Source organism: Procambarus clarkii, chromosome 44 (genome assembly GCF_040958095.1).
Source record: "Procambarus clarkii isolate CNS0578487 chromosome 44, FALCON_Pclarkii_2.0, whole genome shotgun sequence".
Lineage (NCBI taxonomy): Eukaryota > Metazoa > Arthropoda > Malacostraca > Decapoda > Cambaridae > Procambarus > Procambarus clarkii.
This window is the reverse complement of record NC_091193.1, coordinates 10501347-10518666: the sequence shown is the minus strand read 5'-3', so window position 1 is coordinate 10518666 and position 17320 is coordinate 10501347. Positions and strand designations below refer to the sequence as shown.

Here is a 17320-nt window from a genome sequence, read left to right as displayed (position 1 = left end):
GGATAACCATTTCCTTCCATTTCTTAGTCTCATTTGTGGTTCTACCCTCCACTTTGACTTTTTGTCCTTTCTCTCAATTTAAAGAAGCTGCCCTGGTCCACCTTCTCTATTCCTCCTAGTGTCTTGTATATTGTGATCATATCTTCTCTGTTTCTTCTGTCCTCCAAGGTTGTGAGATCCAGTTCTCTCACCCTATCCTCATAGCTTTATTCTTTTAACTCTGGCACCAGTCTTGTTCCAAATCTCTGTATTTTTTCAACGAGTTATGTTTCACAAGTTACAGATTCCAGACCAGTGCTGCATATTCCAATATTGAACTGACAAAAGCTGTGTAGGTTACCCTGAAAGTCCTGATTTAGGTTTCTAAATGACGTTCTAATGTTTGCCAGCGTCCCATATGCTGCCAATGTCACTCTGCCTATAGTGTATTTGTTTAATTATTCTCATGTAATTGTGCTTGTGGGGGTTGAGCTTCAGCTCATTGGTCCTGTATCTCAACTGTCAATCAACTGGTAATTAACTAAGTGTAGTTACAGGATGAGAGCTACACACGTGGTACCCCGTCTTCCCAGCACTCTTTGTCGTATTATGCTTTGAAACTACTGACAGTGTACAGGTTCTAGATCCTATTGGGGTCTATCGTCTCTGCATTTGAAATTGTATAAGTCTGCCTGCACCACATCATTGCCTAGTGCATTCCATTTCTTAACTACTAAAACACTATAAAAATTATTTCTAATGTCTCTGTGGCTTATTTGAGTATTCAGTTTCCACTATGTCCTTTGTGTGAATACTATCTATTCTAAATAGTCTGTTTTATCTACTTTATCAATTCTCATGAGAATTTTGTATGTGCAATTATGTCTCCCTGAACTACTTTCTTCCAGCGATGAGAGGCTCAATTCATGTAGCCTTTCCTCGTAATTCATACCTTGTAATTATGGGACTAGTCTGGTGGCATACCTTTGAACCTTCTCTAACTTCATCTTGTGCTTCATTAGATACGGGGTACATGCTGGCTTGACTTGTGAGATATACAAGGTTTCGAATGATCTCTTACACAAAATTTTAAAGGCAGCTCTTATGTTAGACAGTCATAAATACTGCTAATAACACTATATGTTATATAATCATATATAATGTGGGCTTCAGGAGATAGTTTTTGGTTTGTTATCAACCCCTAGATCTTTCTCTGTCCATTTCATGAACGATTTAATTTCCAATTTCATACATTGTGTCTGGCCTCCTGCCCAGTAAGACAATAATACAGTAAAATCCATTTTAATTAAGAACTCGCCCACCTCTTCAGCAGGATGTGTGTATTCTATCCTTTGCAAAGACTGTGACTTTAAATACATTCGACAGATGGTTATCTTGAGGTTAACTTGAGATGATTTCGGGGCTTTTTTAGTGTCCCCGCGGCCGGTCCTCGACCAGGCCTCCACCCCCAAGAAGCAGCCCGTGACAGCTGACTAACACCCAGGTACTTAATTTACTGCTAGGTAACAGGGGCATAGGGGGAAAGAAACTCTGCCCATTGTTTCTCGCCGGCGCCTCGGATCGAACCCAGGACCACAGGATCACAAGTCCCGCGTGCTGTCCGCTCGACCGACCGGCTCCCACTGCGCTAATTATCACAACAACCCTAGTTTGTTTTATTTCGATTGTGATTGCCAGTATTGCACGAATGTTCAAGTTAGTATAGCCCTCCCCTCCCTCCCTCTGCTTGTGGACTGGCATTTAGGTCATTACTGTATATTAATTTCTCTGCCATGTACTTTGTGGCATAGGTAAGTTTACGTAAAACTATATATTTTCTTTGCCCTTTATTCTTTGGCTTCTGTTATTTGTAATTTGAACAATAGGAAGTGAAAAAATGTGCATCAAGGAGTGGTGAAACAATTTTGATACTATTTTCCTTTATGTCTTGGAAAGGCATTTAGTTTTTTCTTGCCCTGTATGTTGTGACACTGCAGTTGGGTACAATTTAGCTATTGTTGCTCTAGACTAATCTTCTTGGAAAGAGGAAATACAGTATGTGTCATTTTACTATTGAAGGCGATCCAGAGAGGATTGAAAAAGTTTTAGCAATATTTTGAACCTTTGAAATGTGGTTTATTCTCCTCTCCATCTAAATTGACCAAGCGATTATTGATCATTTCTTGCATGTTTATATACTGTATAACTTAGACATCAGAGTTAGGGAAGACGTGATCATTACACATAAAATTCTCTGGCAAATTTATAAGGCAGGTAAAGAAAGATTATTCAACACAGGTGGTACTTGCACAAGGGACACAGGTGGAAACCGAGTACCCAAATGAGCCACAGACATTAGAAAGCACTTTTTCGGTGTCAGAGTAATTATCACATGGAATGCATTATGAAGTGATGTGGTGGAGGTAGACTTAATATGCAGTTTCAAATGTACATATGATAGAACCCAATAGGTTCAGGAATCTGAACACCAATCAATTAACAGTTGAGAGGCGGGACGAAAGAGCCAAAGCTCAACCCCCACAAGCACAGTTAGAGGGGTACTATTAGGTTAGGTTAGTATGCACCTGTTCTAACTGGCAAAAAGATGAGGGCAGTAATTAGCAGCAATGTCTGTGACTGGAGGAGTGTTACTAGCAGGGTTCCACAGGGTTTAATTCTTGTGCCAGTAATGTTCATCGTCTACATAAATTATATACCAGAAGGAATACAGATTTATATGAACATATTCCTTCCCCCATCCCATGTCAAATCCTTATCCTGATCCCTTCCCAGTGCCATATAGTCTCAATGGCTTAGCTCTCTCTCCTAATAGTTCCCTTCCCTTCCCTTGCTGATGATGCTAAGCTACTGGGGAAGACAGGAGACCTAGACGGTTGTCATGCCCTTCAAATTGACTTAGATAAAATAAATTCTTGGAGCACCATGTAGCAAATGGAATTCAATGTGAATAATCCAGTGTTATAGAATGTGGAATAGGTGAAAATAGTATAAATTATGTGGAATTGAATTAAAGAATTCTAACAAAGAAAGAGATCTAGAGGTGGTACTGGATAGTAGTGTGTAATGGTGGGGACGGCGACAGTAACACATTGTGGCTTCTATTAGGAAATGATAAAAAGAGCGGAGGGACAGGCAAGAGAGAGAGAGAGACAGAGGAGGGTGAAAACACGAGCCCCTGGTGTAGACGACTCCACACCAGAGTACCCAAGTACACTCGCCCCCCGCCCTTTTCTCCCAAAATCGCTTTTAATTATATGGATGGTGAAATTTTTTGTCCTAATAAACATACATGAACTTGATGGCGAAATACTAAAGAAACTGTTCGTGAATTTTGTGAGACCACAATTGTAATATGCAGCAGTTGTACGGTGCCCATATCTCAAGAAATACATCAATAAACAAGAAAAGGTGCAAAGGCATGCTGCAAAATGGCTTCCGGAACTGGAAAATAAGAGTTATGAAGAGAGGTGTTAGGAGAGAAGAGAGGCGTTAAATATGCCAAAGTTAGAGGATAGAAGAAAAAGGACACCACTTACTAAATAATAACAGGAATCTACCAAATTGACAAAGAGGAATGTCTGAAACAGGCAACTTCAAGATGCCATAGATTCAAGATAAGGAAACAAAGGTGCCGAAAATTTTGTAAAGTTTTCTTTTGCAAACAGAGTGGTAAACGGTTGAAACAAGTTAATTTAAGTGAGAGGTTGGCGGAGGCCAAAATCCCAGTAGTTTCAAAACATATGACACAGTGCTGGGAAGACGGGACACCACGGGAGTAGCTCTCATCCTGTAACTATACTTAGGTGTAGTTACACGCTCACTCAAACTCAGGTAGGGAGTTTCTTCTATAATCACTGGCTTATTCCAGATGTTTTTCTTGTCTACCCTTTCACCGAAGACATTCTCTGTATTATCTCTGTGACTCATATGTCTGCTAAGAATATAATTGAACTCTGAGATTAGCCGTACATTAATAAGAAGGAACTTGTTCAGAGGGCACTGAATAAACGGAACAAGTCAGATAAAGTTTCACTGGAAGTTGACTCTACATTGGATCAAAAGCAGTTGTGGTAAAACTTACAACTGTAGGGGTTAATGTACAGATGGCGAGTGGAATCCATTAACTGAAGCTAAACCTCACAACAACAGCTAAGTGAACACACATGCGCCTAATGAAAATACGCTGTATCAAATGATTTTAATAGGCTACAGAACTACTGTTAACTCTATAAACTAATAATTATGTTTCATTTTATGGAGAAGATCGGAGGTGACAAGCATATAGCTCAACTCCAAAAGACCACAATAAGGTACCCACACTTACCAAGATTTGTTGTTCTGAATAAACCGGTAAATTTGAGAAATGATTCTAATTTACTATACAAACTGTTCCGAAGATATTTTAATTAATAAGTCAGTATATGACTTACGAAGAGAACCTAAGAGGAAGCTAAAGTTTAGAAGATATGAAGAGGCTTCGTATAAATCTACATAATGGACAATAAGACACATCGCAAATAATGTTAACTCCAGTTCGCCTCATAACTGATCAATCAGAGGTTGATACGAATTTAATCTTTGCGCATGATTGGCTGAAATAGAGCGCGCATGCACCTGGCGTGTGTAATCGGGTAGAAGCACAGTAGTTCAGTAAGAATGGAAACAGTCCTAGTACAACACGGTTTTTCTCCTTTTTTGCAGGTGAGACGGACCTGAGAAAAGCCTACGACAGAGAGAGAAAGGTGTGCCCAGTATGTCAGAAGACGATCACGGCGAAAAACATAGCAAGACACATACGCACTCACGGCAACCTGGCCAAGCTAGACCCAGGGTACGAGACACTGGACTTCATGGACTGTGCTTGGATACCAGAGTGACAACAGTCCACTGGGCACTCACATGCACCCACTCGCGCTCTCCTCACGCTCCTACACGCTCACGTCAATTATTTTTTTCAGTCTTCTTTCTTAAACAATGAAAATGAACTCGCAAGCAAGCATGAAGGAAGTAAATTTTAATATATATATATATATATATATATATATATATATATATATATATATATATATATATATATTATATGGAAGTGAGGGGTGTTCGCGATGAAATAATTAGAAAAAACTAGTTATTATTAAAAACGCATTGAAGTCATTATTTTAAGATGAATAAACGACGTTTAAACAAATGTTATAGAATCAGAACCGCTATATGTGAAATATCACTTATATTAAGAGAGTTTTGCTACACTAATATGTGGCAAATAAAAAATGAATGTTGAAATACTGGGATGTTTAGCATTCCCTGTTAGGGCCCCTTAAGATGGGGGTGAGGCACCCCCCGTGTGCGTGCCTCACACTCTCCTCTCACCAATCATACACATCTTATATCGGTACTGAAAGTGATTTAATATCTTTACAATGCCAAAGTTTTAGTTAATAATGGAGGTTTCTTTGTTAGATGCAAGTTATAAATTAACCATTCCTAGACATTAAAACTTTCTGAACAAGGCAGCATTAGCAAGGACTAATGTTTTAGGTGTAGAATAATCACAAAGAGTTACTTGCATAATGGCAGTCAGTCTGAAAAACAAAAGTATCGCTGTATCGTATATTGTTAATCGCAAGATGCTTATAGTTCAATCTAATTCACGTGATATAATCATCTTGATGTACGTGGCATTTAAGACCCTACACAAGATCAACAATAAACGTCGAGAAATTGTTTTCGCCCCGATAGACATCACGTTTACCATAGCTTGGTATTTACCACTCCATCCGATATCACAGAGATGAAACGTGATTAGGTTCAGGTTGAAATGACTACTGAAGAGTCAGTTTGACTCTTCCCACTTCTTCCTTCCTTTCCATGTAAGAACAAACAAATTCCTTCTCGCTTGTAAGAAAAAATGGACCAAAGCTATGTAGAACTTACATTGGACACACACACACACTGTCATGTCCTTTCTTGTGTAAATTATTTAAAGTTCCAGATGCTGCTCGCCTTGAACTAACTCTGCTCTTTTCAGAGTGGCCAGGAGAGCCAAGGTCAGTGAATGACAGCATGCTTACCGGTGTGTGGAATAAGCTTTTGATGGTCCACCGTGACGGAAACAGCATAAAGTAATAATACTGCAATCAAGTGCATCAGTTGGTCATATAAACATTTTACAGGAAATGTGATTTCTTATACAGCAGCAGACATGAACAACCATTTATTTACTCCTCTACTAAGACGTACAATTTGTAAAACTTATGAAACTGTACAATATTAGTGTTATACCTGAAGTAGAAAGACCGATGATTAATTCTATTTATATTCATTACAACATACAAAACATCGCTGAGTAACGTTTACACACATGGCGGGTTATATAAGGGAGCGGACGGGACACTTGTTCACAGGTCACTACTTTTGCTGGTCGGGAGGAGGTCGCAACAGCGGACACGGGCCCTCATGTGGGTATTGACCAGGAAAGCTTGTGTATAAATTGGAAATAGAGATCATTTATCGTTCCATGCTCGTATCTACGCCAAAAAACGAGATCTTCAACTTAAATTCATACCGTGTTTGTATATATTTATTTTTAATTATACTTTAACTGATATTGCAGATTTGTATGTTCATCATCACGTGATATGTCTCTTTCTCCCTAATCTCTCTCTCTCACACACACACACACACACACACATGGGGGACTGATAGCTGAGCGGACAGCGCGCAGGACTCTTAATTCTATGGCCCGGGTTTCGATTCCCGGACCACGCTGAAACAAATGGGCAAAGTTTCTTTCACCCTGATGCCCCTGTTACCTAGCAGTAAATAGGTACGTGGGAGTTAGACAGCTTTTACGGAGCTGCTTCCTGGGTGTGTGTGTGTGGGGGGGGGGGGAATTAGTAGTTAGTAACAGTTGATTGACAGTTGAGAGGTGGGCCGAAAGAGCAGAACTCAACTCTCGCAAGCACAACTAGGTGAACACACACACACACACACACACACACACACACACACACACACACACACACACACACACACACACACGGACGCACGCACGCACAACCTTTCAAAGCATACCAGTAGTTTCACAGGTCATTTTGTTATGTCCTCTCTTTGTTGTATTTTATTTTTTACAAATATATCATGGACCCCCCCCCCCCCCCCCCCCCTACTTGTGTCACTGCTGCTTGAATATGGTGCAAAGAAACGTTCTTGGTACAGTCAGTTGACAGGTTAGTGTCTGGTGTCTCAGGTCTTGTGCCATTGGTCAGCGTAACATGCGTAGTGTATGCCATGGTACCAGTGAATGAACGGTATGTTAAAGCTCCAAGCTCACCGATGGTATAACGTAATCAATAGTGTGACCAATGGTAGATGGAGCGACGTACATAATACAGAGTATTTAGTATACAAACTAGGGCAGAGCTTCCTGTCTTATCCAGCTAACTGATAAGCATCTGATGTGGATCAGAGCACGTAAAGGCCTGGTAGGACGATTGTAAGGGAAGTCGGGAGGTTCACCAGGCAGCCCATCCACTGGGGTTGTCACAACTTCACAAAAATGGTGTACTAAATTGCCCGAAGGCCCACCTCTGGTGCAATTACAGGGACCCACACCCTCGAAGAAGAAAATAAAGAGTATTCAGAGAAGACATTGGGGATTCTCACTGAACACTTTAATATTTTCCTCTCCTACCACCCCTATTTGATATATATATATATATATATATATATATATATATATATATATATATATATATATATATATATATATATATATAATGGTATGATATGAATGATATTTTTATTATACAGTACAGTATTTACTAGTTTCAATCTTTAGCACAAACACCGATAAATTCCGTAATGCCCTGGAAAAATATTGTTCTTTTAAATATGCAATGAAAATTTGGCACTGATGCTTCATTTGCGAAGATAATTTGAATTGATAGTTTTTGTCATATTGTGCAGCTGTTGCTCTTTGGGTTGCCGCCAAGGTGAAGTTTTTTAACAGTTGTTGAATGTCAACCAATATTTTTTGACTAGTTGTATATGAAAAGGGCTGCAAGTGTTCCAAGTTTCAGTACTGCAGCCTAAATAGAAAGGGAGATTTAATTTTTTTTAACGAATATTACACATTTTTAAGTGAGTTGAAACCTTTCACCTTTTCAGATATAATCATTCTATGAAACTTTTCTGACACATTAGCATATAAAGGATCTGTAGAAATGGATTTTCCAAAACATCTTTAATTTTCCCAATACAAATAGTCAAAGTTCCTCCCCCCCCCAAATTATGAAATATATCATGTTTAAAGTCTAAGGTGCTGCCATCTGTGGCTGAGGTTGACATCAACCAATTTCCTCCAAAATTGGTACCCTTACAGATAGGCTTATGTGCAGTCAGGTGTATAAGTTTTATGCAAATCGTCCGATAAACAAATAAAAAAAAAATAAAAAAAAACGAACTTTTTTTTTAATAAAACTATTTTTATTTTTTTAATATATCCTATTGTGATAGCTGAGAGTCATAGACATGATTTTAGTTGACACATATGTTAGATAATCGTTTTTGACCATTTTGGAAACATTTTGACATATAATTCAATATTTTTTTCTCCTTTCCTATTTATGCTACGATGCTGAGACTTGGACCAGATGAAACCCTTTTCATATACAACTCGTCAAAAACGTTTGATTGACATCGAACTAGTTTTCATTTATTGCATATTTCATTTTGTTCGCCCCTTAACCTATTATGTTGGTTAATTTGAGGTAAGTTAGCGTATAAAAACAATGTTTTTATGTGATGTAAGGGTTCCGCCGCCTCTTAGTCCTGGCTAGTCAAATTCAATTTATTTATTTTTATTCATATATTATTGCATATTTGTAATTGGCTTAGTTTACAAAATTTTAAATACGTTATTAATGTATGCAAGAAGAAAGAAGTTAGTAGTGGCGATGACGGGTGTGGTGCCACCGGCAACAATAAGAAAACAGTTTGTAATAGAGCGCCAAATTATTTACCCGGTAATTCATCGGGAAAGTGATATTTGTTGCCATGTCGTTTAGAGAGCAGTCCTTGACAAGTCCTTGGTGTTCAGTTTTCTCTAGCGCAAGGAAACCTAAATTATGAAGCTTTGTATATTTTATTAATGTATTGAACATGTAAATATTATTTTTGAAGTTTTTTTTGCAATGCAGCCCGGCAGTACTCTTAGAGTAATTTCCAATGGGCGAATACTTCCTAATGAACAGTGTATTTCATCACCTATCAGTTTGTTGACACACTTCATCTTTTTTGTAAGTATTCATTGATTTTTGCACAGAGTAAAATAATAGTTTTACAAGATGTGTTTCATAATCCAAAATTCTGCTGTTATTCCTTTTTCCCCGCGAGTTATTGCTTATATATACTCAAATGTGTATTTTTGCCACATAATGTACGAGCCCTCACAAGTCTACGCAGAATCGTTATCAATATGATATGTGGAAATATTTTGTTGCAAGAGAGATTACCGGCTATTCATGCCCGTGCCACCTTTTGGGTGGCTTAATCTTTATCAATCAATCTGTTGCAAGAACCAGACCACGCTCGTGCAATTTATTCATCACAGAAGTTGCAAGTTCTTGCACTTAACGCAGTGACCCGCGAGAAGGTTGGGGTGAGAAGATTTGTTGCTGGCGATGGTCGAATCATTGATAGTCTGTAAAAGCGAAGGTTTGAGAAGCATGGGAAGTGACTCCGTATTGACGAGGTCACTAAGGGGAAGCAAGGGTGATTGCAAGCATGAAGTTGGGAGAGTGCCACCAGTACCTGGAGGTAGAGTAGTAATGGTGGCAGGATACAGGGGCGAGTGCCACCAGTACTTGGAGGTAGAGTAGTAATGGTGGCAGGATACAGGGGCCAGTGCCACCAGTACCTGGAGGTAGAGTGCCACATGCCACAGGTAGTATGTGGCAATAGAAATGTCAACCCTGACCTATCCCGCTCTCTTCCCCCTCGTCGGTCAGCTCATGGTTTCTTCTGCGTATACTCCTTTGTAATATTAATAACCTATATCTGGTGACTATTGTAGGGTGGGTGATCAAAATGGGCGGATCGGGGTCGGCCCCATTGCTTCATTAAAAGGTTGTAGTCCTACAACCTCTGAATGAAAGGGGGGGGGGAGGCTTAGAGAGCATACTAAATTCCATAAGCCCCAGCTTCAAAATACTCATCTGTGAGGAAGGCGGCATATAAGGGTTTAACCAGGAAACATCGCGGAGAGGTCAAAACCATAATAGCAGACTTCGACTCTTCCTTTAACTGAGCCGTAGCGCCTGAATGAAAGAGAACATGTTGAAGGCCATGGGTTGCATAACAATAGGGGGATATAAGCTTTCACAGTGCTGATCAGGGCTTCACAAATGTTAACAAGTGGGACCCTGCAGGGCGGTTGGGGGATGAGGGCGTCGGAAACTCCAAGAGGGGACACTGACGACGGCCAGGGGACGCCGCCAGACAGCCCGCGCAGGGATAGACTGAACGGGGTAATTTAATAGGGACAGTAATAATAACAATAAGATTATTAAAATTATTATTATTATTATTATTATTTAGGATAAAAACCCCACACTTGTGTATCTGTGATATTTATGTAAGGAATTGACACCAAGTCTTTCGCACTTTCGAGTGCCTTGTCAAGGTCTGAGTGTGTGGTGAGGACGAGACTTGCATCTCAACGTATAATCTAGTTGACGTTGAGATTCGACGTTACCGGCAACCGTTATCGTCTTAGTTGACGTTCATTAGATGTTGAGATGTAAGTCTCGTCCTCACCACACACTCAGACCTTGACAAGGCACTCAGCAGAGTGCGAAAGACTTGGTGTCAATTCCTTGCATAAATATCATAGATACATAAGTGTGGATTTTTATCCTATGTTATTATGTCTGTGAGATGACATTAACATTACTTATTATTATTATTATTATTATTATTATTATTATTATTTATTACACAGTGTATTACACAGAGTAATTATTACACAGAGATTATATTACACAATGCGTGGGAAAACACACCACACAGGTTCGAATCACTCTCCTACTGATTTTTTTATTATTATTATTTTTTTTATTATTATTATTATTATTATTATTATTATTATTATTATTATTTTATATTTTTGTACTTATTATTGCCTATTGGTTTAAATATTTGTAATATTTATATTATTTATATAAATTACATATATTTGTATTGTTATCATAACTATTTATGTTTATATCTATTGTATTATTATTTACTCCTGTATTATTATTATTATTATTATTATTTATTACCTGTATTACTATTATTTAATTACATGACCTAGTTGTGGTCCTACGTAATACACAATTTTTTTAGCCTTCAAAATCTTAAAATACTTTTCACGACTGTTTATATTTACATTAATAAATATAAACCAGGAACTGAGCCAAGTGAGTCAGATGGTGAGTCAAGAAACTCAGATGGTGAGTCATGATTTGGATTGTGGTATGACAGGTGCTGGTTATGTGGTTGATGACAGGTGCTGGTTGTGTGGTAGATGGCGGGTGCTGGTTGTGTGGTAGATGACAGGTGCTGGTTGTGTGGTAGATGGCGGGTGCTGGTTGTGTGGTAAATGACGGGTGGTGGCTGTCTGGTAGATGACGAGTGCTGGTTATGTGGTAGATGACGTGCTGGTTATGTGGTAGATGACCGGTGTTGGTTGTGTAGTAGATAAGGGGAAGGCAGGTGCTGACAGTGTGGTAGATGTGGGGATGACAAGTGGTAGTTGTGTGGTAGATAAGAAGTTGGTCAAAAGGTTTCAAAGCCAATGTGTCAGGAGAGGTGGAATGTGGAAGCTTCAGTTTAAATTTGTTTCGGGCGTAGTAGGCTTGTAGTGGCGGGTCATATGTAGTGGTGGGCCATATGTAGTGTTGGGTCATATGTAGTGTTGGGTCATATGTAGTGGTGGGTCATATGTAGTGGTGGGTCATATGTTGTGGTGGACCATATGTAGTGGTGGGTCATATGTAGTGGTGGGTCATATGTTGTGGTGGACCATATGTAGTGGTGGGTCATATGTAGTGGTGGGTCATATGTTGTGGTGGACCATATGTAGTGGTGGGTCATATGTAGTGGTGGGTCATATGTTGCGGTGGGCCATATGTAGTGGTGGGTCATATGTTGCGGTGGGCCATATGTAGTGGTGGGTCATATGTTGTGGTGGACCATATGTAGTGGTGGGTCATATGTAGTGTTGGGCCATATGAAGTGTTGGGTCATATGTAGTGGTGGGCCATATGTAGTGGTGGGTCATATGTTGCGGTGGGTCATATGTAGTGGTGGGTCATATGTTGTGGTGGGTCATATGTAGTAGTGGGTCATATGTAGTGGTGGGTTATATGTAGTGGTGGGTCATATGTAGTGGTGGGTTATACATAGTGGTGGGTCAGAGGGAGGTGTTAGCAGTGTGAGAGGGGGAGGTGTTAGCAGTGTGAGAGGGGGAGGTGTGAGAGGGGGAGGTGTAAGCAGTATGAGAGGGGGAGGTGTTAGCAGTGTGAGAGGGGGAGGTGTTAGCAGTGTGAGAGGGGGAGGTGTTAGCAGTGTGAGAGGGGGAGGTGTTAGCAGTGTGAGAGGGGGAGGTGTTAGCAGTGTGAGAGGGGGAGGTGTGAGAGGGGGAGGTGTAAGCAGTGTGAGAGGGGGAGGTGTTAGCAGTGTGAGAGGGGGAGGTGTTAGCAGTGTGAGAGGGGGAGAAGCAGTGTGAGAGGGGGAGGTGTTAGCAGTGTGAGAGGGGGAGGTGTTAGCAGTGTGAGAGGGGGAGGTGGAGGTGTAAGAGGGGGGAGAGGTTGTTGTGATGGGCCAGGTGACTCGTAGTGTTGGACTTAAGAACCGGTGGGCTTGGTGGTAAGAAACGCTATGTATAAGAGGACAGTGGATGAAGGTGGGTGCAGAGTGGGTGAGGTGGTGATCCCAGGAGGTAACAAACGGTGTTGTGTGTTGCAGGGGGCGGCAGGGGCGGCGCGGCGTCTGGGTGGAGCTTGTCACCGATCGGGGCACAGCCAGCAGGAGCCGCCTCCACAGAGGAGGCTCTTAAGGGGGGCCTGCTCCTGCTGCCGTCCCTGCTGACCTCCCTACGCTGCACCACACCACCTCCATCCACCTCCTCCCTCGACCAGCGACCGTCCACGGAGGGCGGGCTCAGCTACCGGCTCTGTCCCGTCTGCCACAAACGGATAACCTACAACCACCTCAAGCGGCACATCAGGACGCAACATACGCAGATGGACCGCGCTCAGTGTCCCTTCTGTGCGCGGGTGCTCAAGAACACCTATTCCCTGGAGACCCACATTGCTAACTATCACAAGTGATCGCAAGTGTTGCCGGCGGCATACTGTCCTTACTGACAACCCTTCCCCCTCTCTCCTCTCATTCACTGCGACACGCAGCTATGATCTTGCATTTAGATTCCCAACATTTCCCATTTGACTCGAAACGTGAAAGATTTAACGATATATTCAGAACATTAATATAACGTCCTCACTTTCTTTGACATAACAAGTCCCACAGCCAACAACATATTATATATATATATACAACACTATATCATTTTAGGCTCTCAAAAATAATCTTACACATAATCAAAGACATCCTCAAGGTCCCTGATATATCTTCCAAACTACCCGCTCTCCCTCTCCACTTGTTCACTGTAGTGACATCACAATATTCTTCGATCCTCAAAATTATTCCATGGTTAACAGGACACCTTCCAGATATTGTACACAACTTACCTAAGACATTATACACGCCCTTTAAGCTTCTTTGAAATTTCAAAGACATCGTTCAGGGCACCGAGACATCCCCCAGATACGGAAAATATCCTTTAGACATCCAGTAAATTAATAAAAAAACTTAAGACATGTTTCTGATATTCCATAACATTATAAATGCCCTTTAGATGTTAAACTTTTCCATATCTCTGAAACATTCGTCAGATAAAAACAAACTCTTCCGAGACCTTTTTAGGATTTTCTTCTAGCCCATCCGGACACCTCTAAGATTCCGAAGACATCTTTCATGCACTTAGATCATCCCCAGGCTCTCTGAAAATAAAATGTATCCTAAATCCAACAATGATTCAAGTTTCTAAGACATCTAGCATGTAATTTCCAGTACATACTTTTTCCACACTTAATACATGTAAACATTCTTAGCATCTTGAGATCTTGAGTCATCGCTATAACTTTTAAACATTCTGGAAGTCACAAAATCATTTACAGGTTTCTTAAAACACTTAAAATTATAAAGTACATTTCAAATATCTTAAACACCTGATTAATTACATCGTCTAAACACCCTAGAAATTCCTGAGATTTAATATAAACATCTCATAGTTCTAGGACACCATTCGGACTCCTTGAATATCTAAAAGAGCTGTTAGACATTTTTCAGAAGCACAACATCATTAAACACCTACTACGTTAAGACGTTTTCTAGAAACCAACTCTAGAGTCCTAAAACACCCCCATTAAACTTAAAGGCATCTTCTAAACTCCTTAAACTTCCCTTTGCCATTTAGACCCTCCTCCCTCGCATACTCAGATCCCGACTTGGAGCTATTCCCGTATCCTTCGAACGGTCTGACCTTCTCCAGATATCTAAGGTTCTGTAACCCCAAGACGTCCCCCTGGTCGAAGATACCACTAGGTTCCCAACCCCTGGTCCAAGTTACCACTCTGGTCCTAAGTCATCCTCTAGTATCCAGACACCGCTCTAGCCTTAAAACATTTTATGGTCACACACCACTTTCTGTTTCTAAGATGCAAATTGATATCATCTCTCTCTCAACATCTCTTAGTTCTAAGACACCAATACAGGCCTGCTGACTTTAATACCACCTGGTTCCAATACACACCTGGGTCCGATAACGCTTCTTCAATGGAAAAGCGTTTCCTGGTTTAAAAACAAAAATCCTGATTCCAAGAGATTTTTTGATCCTCAAACACTGGCTGTATGACGACTCGTGGTTCTTGGTTCAAGGCCTCTTGGTTCCAAAACAAACCCTTGTCCAAGTCACAATTTAGTCCCATGGTAGTCTCTAGCCACAAGACTCTACAGGTTTTCATGAAAACCAGCCATGTAGATCTCAAGGTGTTTCACAGACTTGAATGCATCCTTCAAACCGAGAGCGAGTTTCAAGTCCTAAAAGATCCACTGGGGATCTATATTACCCTAGATTTCTAGAGCACAAGATCCTTATGCCCTTAAGGCGTCCTGAAGATCCTGAAGCTGTCTCACAAACATGTCCCACAGTCCCCATAGTGTCATAAATTCCAGTGTATTACACATCGCAAAAATATCAAATGGGAACATGTTGGTCCACAGAAGAGGAGTGTAGGGTTGTCAGGGGCAGACAGTAACTCGCTCAGAGCCCACAGGCACTGCCATCGGTGGCTCTGTGATTGTGAGCGCCTGGCAACAGTTTAAGACAGATTTTTATGTTAACATTCTCCCGTCACAAGAGGTGTGAGGCAGTTTAAAACTATTATTGTTAAGATGGTAGCCAAAATTATACCAATATACGCAAATTACATTATACGTTATCTCCATCATCGGGGTAAATATAACAGCAGACGAATCTAAGGTCCCGACCTTTGGTGTATGTCAGATACAGCGATAAGATGACAACTGTCAGGGCCAGGTTTAGCTGTATGGCGTCACACTTGAGGGAAATTTATTCTACCATCCTTTACCAGCTGCCTAGGATTTCTAGGGAGATTTCACGCCATAACTTTTCCCGTGACCAAACCCATCATATATGAGCTGACAGAGGTCATTCATAATATAGCGATTAAATTAGGCTGGGTTATGTCAAGTTTAGGTAAAGTCTGTTTTAACCTTGTTTTGTCATAGCTAAGAACTTGCCTTCATGGTCTGTTGTTAGTCCCTGCTGCAGTAACACAACCATGTTAAATCGGTGACACCCAACGTAAAATGCATATATATATATATATATATATATATATATATATATATATATATATATATATATATATATATATATAGCGCTTTTTAACTTTGCTTATTTGGAAAGTCTCATTCAAATTGAAAAACCTATTCATAAATGGTTTTACATATACAATTGAGTTACTTTACATGGAAATTTAAGTAAATATTTTCATAAGGAACAGTCATAATAAAAGCATAACACGTGATCTTTATAATTATATACTGTATAATCAAGATTTAGATTTAGGAGTTTATTTGTTAATAACGATTTATAAAATCATTACAGTTGTGGCTGGAGTGAACAGATGTTACAGCCATTGAGAGCAGTATAATAGTATTTGTTTAGTTTTTGTCATAACTCTGTGCAAAAGAGTATGGTATAAGAAAAAATTAACATATTTTTGTATGTCATTACAATGTAATATGGGCCTAATTTTTCCTAAGTTAGGCAGACTTAAGGAATAATAGATTATATAAATTGTATATATGTTAAATTAGATTAGGTTTCAAAGTTAGTTTCGTTAAAATACAAAAATATTATATATTTATTGAATTGAATATATTGTATGTATCAGTACATATCTTAATTTTTTGGGGGGACAGTAAGTATATCAATATATATATATATATATATATATATATATATATATATATATATATATATATATATATATATATATATATATATATATATATATGTTTATATTTTGTGATGAATTCAAATGATGGAAGCAACTGTATAAAATATATTTCAAGAGGTTCACTTTAACATGTAGATGTTTAAGTGTTGTGTTTTAAAGTGGTCTTCGCTAACTTAAGGAGCCGAGGACAACTGGTAAAGGCTTCACCTTGGACCTGCAGTGATGTCGGCTCAAGGCACCTAAACAAAGATATGATCAGAATAATGGATGGCCACAGGTCGCATCGCGGGCTTGGCTACCATTCATGGCGGGACGTGGTTCGCTACCCTTTAGTTGAGACTCAGAGGAACGGCTTTGTATAAGGGATACATGTCTATGAGGGTGGGAAGGGAGGAGGCAGTAGTGGAGGTTTTTAATGTGCGGCTGCTGATAGTGTGGGTATCGATGAGGGATGTTATACACAAAGATTACGCCATCTGCACAAATCGACGTCACGTTAAAAGTGGCGTCAGAATTGACGTCACGTTAAAAGTGGCGCCAGAATTGACGGCACGTTAAAAGTGGCGCCAAAATTGACGTCACGTTAAAAGTGGCGCCAGAATTGACGGCACGTTAAAAGTGGCGCCAAAATCGCTGTCTGGGTGGTGGAGGCTGCTCAGTAAGCACGC

At 40.0% G+C, this 17320-nt stretch overlaps 1 protein-coding gene across 1 annotated transcript in view; it reads left to right on the top strand.

Moving 5' to 3' along the window:
• Window positions 1-17320, top strand: part of LOC123745239 (protein bric-a-brac 2) — a 107642-nt gene that overhangs the window by 75071 nt on the left and 15251 nt on the right. The window lies entirely within an intron of this gene.